Source organism: Heterocephalus glaber, unplaced genomic scaffold, assembly GCF_053883595.1.
Source record: "Heterocephalus glaber isolate CG9 unplaced genomic scaffold, H.glaber_assembly_v1.0 deba00001472, whole genome shotgun sequence".
In the NCBI taxonomy this organism is placed as follows: domain Eukaryota; kingdom Metazoa; phylum Chordata; class Mammalia; order Rodentia; family Bathyergidae; genus Heterocephalus; species Heterocephalus glaber.
In genome coordinates this window covers 46,206,760-46,214,362 of record NW_028258315.1, presented here as the reverse complement: position 1 = coordinate 46,214,362, position 7,603 = coordinate 46,206,760, and the positions used below count along the sequence as shown (strand labels likewise).

Genomic DNA, 7,603 nt, shown 5'->3' with positions numbered 1-7,603 from the left:
ATAAAGATCTGTACTTACTGCTATAAGTTATAGAATAAAGTTTAATTTTAGAAGGTAAAAAATGTTATTTCAAAGGAAAATAATATTTCTACATATTTTTGAAGACTTCTTTGGGGTTTTCACAAATTGTGATTTTCTGTTCTTTCTGGTAGAACATATTAGCCTACCATGTGAAAAGATAATGAGAAATTACCATTTTCTTCTACTGTATTATATTTCAATATATACACATTGAATTGCAAAATTCATTGATAGCATATACTGGTCTACAAGTTAACATTTAATTTTAAGAGATATGTGAAAATAACTTTAAGGAATTTTTAGAACACTGTACAAAGTCTTGATATGTATTAAAAATATGCATCTTTTTTATTATTCTGCAAGAAAACATTCCTAAAAATTCACATATTTCTAAATTAGTTTTAGACTAAATGCCAGTATGTTTTTAATCAACACTGTTGAAAAATAAAAATTATAGAAATATGATGAAGAAATGTGCCCATATCAAATACCACTCTATCCTTTTTTTTTTACGTATTTAAGTGATTACTGATCTCTAAGCTTATAATTCCATGGCTACCTCCTTTTTGAGTCATCTCAGATAATTTCAGAAGTGTGATGGAGGATAGATTATGTTCTAAGGCTGAATGACCTAAGCAACTCTCTCCTTCACAGGCACATTTCTAGCTAAGATTCTGCATATGTATCAAGTGGTCATCTCGTCTTAACTCAGTTTTCCAATCAAAAACCATTCTTTTAAATTCTCACTGTAACAGTGGATCTACCTAGTTGACACAAATCCTTCTTATAACTTGGAGAGCAAAGCCACTCCTTCATAAACTGGTGCCAGAACTTCCAGATATATGGAAGACTACAGATGTATGTGGCCAGACTATACACAGGAGCATAGAGAGTTACCCTAAGATTGGGCAATGAGATATACTGAACACAGCATGGTCTCTGGTGTTTTAGTTTCAAATCCCAGTTTTATGATGTTCCAACATGGCAACAGGCAAATCACTTAAGTTCTTTCTGCCTTTGTTTTTGGATAAAACAAGTGAGAATAATAAGTAATTGCACAAGGTTACAGGGATTAAATGAATTAATTCATATTAAACACTAATAATAATGTTTGACATATAGTAAGTACACAGTACATGTTAGCTGTCATTATTATTATTATTTGTTTGTTTGTTTGTTTTGGTACCGGGGATTGAACTCAGGTCCTTGCACTTGTGCAGCAGTCGGCGAAACCACTGAGCTAAATCCCTGGCCCAGAAAAGTAATTTTTTTGTTTTTTTATTTTTTTGGTACTGGGGATCGAACTTGGGACATTGGGCTTGCAAGGCAGGTGCCAGAACCACTGAGCTAAATCCCCAGCCCCCAACTGTCATTATTATTGTGGAGACTTTTTAGAGCTTTCATTCTAAAACTATCTTATCTCATTATTAAAAGATCCAAAATGTTTTCAGCCATGAAGATCTGAGTTGGAAATTCTTTTAGCTACCATAGATATATGTAAATGTTTCCAGAGTTCTTAGAGTGCTAGCAGTTTCCAAAGTTAATTTAGGGTACCCACAGAAGCTAAAGAGAAGTTGCAAATTTGTCTACTTCATTGACAGTTATACTTTTGTATATATTGTTTTGTTTTATTTTCTAAGGAACCAACTCCTAAGGATTTTCCACTGTACTACTTAACCTCAAATATTCCCACTTTATATGCAGAATATGTATAGTCACTATCATGAAGGGAAAACCCTAAACTTCCTCTATACTGTGACCTATTAAGGCTGTGGTTGATCTAGACCCTGCCTCCTCAGCACACACCTCATCTCACTTCCTTCTCAGGTCCTTCTATTTTCATTTCTCATTATGAATCACTGAGCTTTTTTGCAGTTCATGGACTACTCCAAGTCATTTCACCTCAAAACTTTTGCCCATGCCATTTCCCTGCCTACCTCAGTCTCCTCAGTCACGTCAAGCATCATATCTTTTAGGACTTCCCATCTGAGAGGCCTCCAAGGACTGTACTAGAAGGGTTTCTGGACCTTTACTGTTTGGGTTCCTTTATGTTACTTCTCTCAACTGGCATCCACTTTATTTTAGGCAGGATAAAGTGGGAAAGGGATCTGGGTCTTCTACCAAATTCCCAAGGGCCATGTATTTTCCTTGTTATATGGCTAGCATCTACCATAGAGTTTCACATTAAATAATACTTGATGAAAGGATGAATAACCAAATAAGCATGTTATTAAAGTGTTTCTAAATGAGGAATCTTTCTGATCCACATTAATGGATAAGAAATAAATTAGTATTTTAATGATTGTATATGTGCTTATACTTCAAAATTTTTTCTGACAATAATCTTACTCAGTAAATTTGTTCTGTAAACACTTTTTAACATTATAAATAGAGTAATGATAAACTTCAGCTTGAAGAAATAATTACATTTTAAATTGTTACTATCTGAATCTAATTGTTAATTTTGGGACTTAATTCTATGATCTCCCTGTGCTCCTAGGTTATAAAAAGTGTCTCATATAATAAGAACATTGTATCTTAAATCCCCAAACTTAATGGTAAGAACAACTATTTTAAATCACAAGAAATGCTATATAATAATCACCTTTCTATTAAAGTGTTGTTAAATCATTACAACTACTTTTAATGTAATAAATTTCCTTAAGTCTAACCTGATCTTTAAAAATGTTGTTTGGGGGGCCAGGGATTTAGCTCAGTGGTGCCGCCACCTGCCTTGCAAGCACAAAGTCCTGAGTTCGATCCCTGGTACCAAAAAAAGAAAAATGTTCTTTGGTTATATTACTAAGTCAACATTAATTCAAAGTCAAAATCTTCTGTTCATATATTGCTGTTTTAAGAAAAAATACAACATTAAGTATTTTAAAGTAAGAAGCAAAACCAGTTATTTTATCCTTATTCTGACACTGGTGATTTTTTTCATTAACTTTATTAGTACATTTTAGGTACACAATATGATGACATTCACTATTGGGAATTTGTACCTTTTCATGATATATCTTGATTCTTACTTTCTCCCCATTCCCCTGCCCTCACTTCAATCCCTCCACTCCTCTCTATTTGCAAAGACTTTGTTTTCATTTTTTCCTTTTCTCATATTTTTTCCTTTCCCTTCTTTCCTTTTCCCTACCCCTTCCCTACCTCTCCTACCCCTCCTAGTTCCCCTTCCCCTATACTTCCTATTTCATATTATCTATTATACATTTTGATCCTTATTTACACTTTCAGTTTCTCACATCAGACAAAATATTCAGTATTTACACGTGTGTCCTATTTATTTCACTTAAGAGTATGGCCTCGAGGGCCGGGGATTTAGCTCAGTGGTTTCACTGCCTGCTGTGCAAGCGCATGGACCCGAGTTCGATCCCCGGTACCAAAAAAAACCAAACAAACAAACGAAAAAAAAGAGTATGGCCTCAATGTGCATCCATTTAGCTATAAATGTCTCTAGTTTCTTATTCTTTACGGCTGAGAAGTACTCCATTTTATTTTAAAAAACACACACACAAACACACAACTTCTTTATCCAGTCTCCTATTGATGGACAATTGGGCTGTTTCCAAGATTTAGCTACTACAAACTCTGCTGCTATAAACACGGGTGTGCGTATATTGCTGAGGTATGATTCTTTTAATTCTTTTGGGAAGATACCCAACAGGGAATAGCTGGGTCAAATGGGACCTCTAATCTTAGTTTCTTGAGGTATCTCCATACTGATTTCCACAGTGGTTGCACCAGTCTGCATTCCCACCAACAACGGAGAAGGGTTTCTTTCTCCTCACAACCCCACCAGCATTTGTTGTTGGTTGATTTCTTGATAGCAGCCATTCTTTCTGGGGTGAGGTGGAATCTCAGTGTTGTTTTTAATTTGCATCTCTCAAATGACCCCTGATGTTGAACATGTTTTCATATGTTTATTTGCCCCTTTTACTTCTTTGTCTGAGAAATGTCTTTGTATATTCTAGATAGTACCCCTTTGTCTGAGGAACAGCCGGCAAATTCTTTTTCGCCACATTATAGTTGTCTCTTAGCTCTGTCAGTGATTTCTCTTGCAGTGCAGAAGCTTTTAAATAAGATGAGATCCCAGTTGTTGATTCTTTGTGCTAGTTTCAATGCTATGAGGTTTTGTTCATAAAGTCTTTTTTAATCCAATGTCTTCCAGCAAGTTTAGTGTTTCTGTTTTAATATTTAGATCTTTGATCCACTTTGATTTTAGTTTAGTGCATAGTAAAAGATATGGGTCAAGTTTTAATCTTTGGCAGGTTGAAATACAGTTTTTCCAGCACCACTTATTAAAGAGGCTATCTTTCCTCCAGTGAGGGTGTTTTGCTCCTTTGTCAAAGATGAGGTGGCTGAGTATGTCTGGAGTTGTTTGTTGATCTTCTAATCTATTCCACTGATCCTCAGTTCTGTTTCTTTGCCAGTATCATACTGTTTTTATAACAGTGGCTTTGTAGTATAGTTTTATGTTGGGGATTGTGATATCCCCATGACACTGGTGATCTTTTAATGACTTCTATTTTTTTTAAGTAACAGTATTTTCATTTCAACTACTTTCAGAAGGAAAACTCTATCTACCTGAGAGTGATAACTGAATCTTGTCATTTTTTTGGATACAAAGGGCTGATCAGTTTCAACCTTTTGTGTTTCTAGTTAACTGGTTTAGCATCCATGCTGTTATATCCTGGCAGAACACCTTTTACTCATTCTCTATACATAACCACATTTGAGAAAACTGAGAAGAAGAGAGATAGAATAGCAAGTATGTATAACAAAACACTACTAGCAAGAAAATTCCCATCAGTGCTTATAGATCGGATAATTCTAGCTATGACTAGGAGAGTTTCAAATGATGGTAAAATAAACACTAAAAAAAATGCCCAGGGAAATAAGAACCTACAAAAATCTGCTGCTCCATAAAAGCAGTGAGAACACTGGCAAAAATTATGATAATTAACCTTTTCATAACACTAGATACTAACCCCTAGTAATCAGTATTCTACATTCAGTTAAGTTTTTTATATTCTAGTTGTAAGTGGTCCTCCCCTCTCTCTTCTCTGTCCTCTTCATACTTACCAGGCTAGACAATGCTCCACTACTCCATCGCGCCATTGCAGCTCCACTGCTCTCGCTCTCTATCTGGGGATCAAACACAGGACCTTGAGAGATGGAAAGAGGGAGAGTTTTCACACAACAGGATTTCAAAAGTCAGACTTGATAATCTCTCCCCCTTAGAGCCAACGCTTCACCTTCTGGGGGTCCAGTTTGATAAGAATATGGCCCAAAGAATCATCACAGAAAAGACTGGAACTCTTATATCAGAATTCCTAACAACACAACTCCTAGATCAAATGTACATTGCTCTTGAAAAAAAGGAGGAAAGTGGCCTGACTGGAATACAAGTACCAACCACACAGACTCTGACAAGCTTAAAATTTCAAAGCACAAAAAATGAGGCTTCCTGAGAGCAATGCTTAAACAGAAGACAACAAAATGAAGTCATGGCCAAAATCCAAGCAGCTGTCTTATAGATTCCTGAACCTGCATCCAATCACAGTCTGAAAGCACTTGAGGCCCACAAAATGATGAAAAAGCAACAGGAGACAGTGGATGTCACTGATGAGATCATGAAATTTGAAGCATTAATAAAAAAGGATCTCCAGCAAAAGAAAATGCATCCAAGACTGGTTTAGATACAGCAGACCACACAACTACCAATTCGTTAAACACTCAGATGATGACTACATTAAAGAAATCCAGAAGTGCCTAGAAGAAGATGCTTTTGCATGAGAGCAAAGGGAGAAAATACCGCAAAGGTCATTAATGAACCAGTTCATTGCCCACAAGGCACAGGAGGAGGCTTGCAGTGAGGAGCAGCTGATACATGGGCTCATGCGACAGTCCCAATAGAAGCACAGGATTGCTGTGCAGCTCATGCACATTTGTCATGAAAAGGAGGTTTTATGGCAAAGCAGAATTTTCAGAGAAATACAATATGAGGAAAGACGACTTAATGATTTCCAGGATGCTCTTGATCGAGAAGCAGCTTTGGCAAAACAAGCCAAGATTGATTTTGGAGAATAAATCTTCAGAGAGAAAGAAGTTCATGAACAGATTGCTGTGGAAAGAGTTCAGGCTCATTATAGAAAGCATTATAAAATATGTGGAAAAATTTTGGATCAAATACTTGATTTGTCCACTAAACTGGCAGGCTATTGAATGTTGATAAATAATCTGATTCCACCTAAGATTATGCGTGATTGGAAGAAATTGTTTTTTCATGGAAATCCTATATATGAACAAACCTCTAGTAAGCATATGCCTGCTAATTCCTCTCAAGGACAATTTAGAGAACTGGATAAAAGGGACTTGCTAGATAGAAAGATTATGAAGAATGTAAGAATGTGGTTGGAGAGTAGGCTGTACCAGAAGAAATGACGGATAATTTACCACCCTCCAACTCCATACTGGGCCATGTGCTTCACAGACTCATTGAAAAATCTCTTCCTCCTCCCCATGTTGAGCCAACAGAGACTGAACTGCCTTTATTTGCTATTAAAGGATGCTTACTGGAAAAAACACTTAGTGGGGAAACGATCATCACTCTACAAAGAGTTTCCTATTCAGCTACTTTGTATGGGCACTCTTGTCCAAGAAGCTATCCAAGTGTTTTATGACAATGAAAAAGTCAAGGAGGAACTACCAGTTCAGAAAGAAGGTGGAGAGTTTCCATCAGATCTTCAGGAGGACAATAAAGAAAGCCAGGACTCACACAATATATCTTCAGATGCTCTGGATTCAGGAAAACCATTACCAGAAACAGAAGGTGAAACTACATCTAGTACACATACTAATAGAACCCCAAAACCTGAAGAAGTCAAATCAAGTGATAGTGATCATTTCTGTAAACTCACTGTACGTGCTCAGCTTGGTGCAAAATCACAACAATCACTGAAGGAAGGAAAGACCATTCCAGACACATTATTAGTTAACATCATAGTAAATGCTATTAATGAGATGCCTGTGAATCAAGGTGGCTCCTTGATGGTTTTCCAATGACATTAAACCAAGCACAGTTTCTAGAGGAAGTTCTCATTGACTGCAACAGAAACCTCATAGAAATGGAGGCAAAGAAGACACATTGGCTGTGGATCCTACAGCTTCAAAAGAAGTACCTCTTCCCTCTTATGCATTTGATTTTGTCATATTACTAGATATTTCTGATACTTTCTTGCTGAGTCACATAAATGATATTATAGCTGAAGAATTTTCACTTAAAATGGCTCATGAAGATATTGGTCAACATGGCACTGCTGAAAACCAAAATAAGCATGGGTACCAAAACTTAAGAGATCACATACAAAAGAGAAGTATAGGCTTCTTGGACAACTGGTCTTTGTTGGAACAGTGGTTTCCAGAACCAGAAAATATTTTGATAAAAATCAGCCCTGAAATAGATAAAGAGCCTTTAAGCCAGAAATTAAAAGAAATTTTTGCAACTGAGATAGTGAAGAAAAAGAATAAAGGTAATTACATTTATTATAATTTAAGCTTATATTACTAA

General features: G+C 36.2%; 1 pseudogene; it reads left to right on the top strand.

Annotated features, from left to right (window-relative positions):
- Window positions 1–5,126: 5,126 nt before the first annotated feature.
- Window positions 5,127–7,603, top strand: LOC101718131 (sperm flagella and cilia-associated protein 2 pseudogene; annotated as a pseudogene).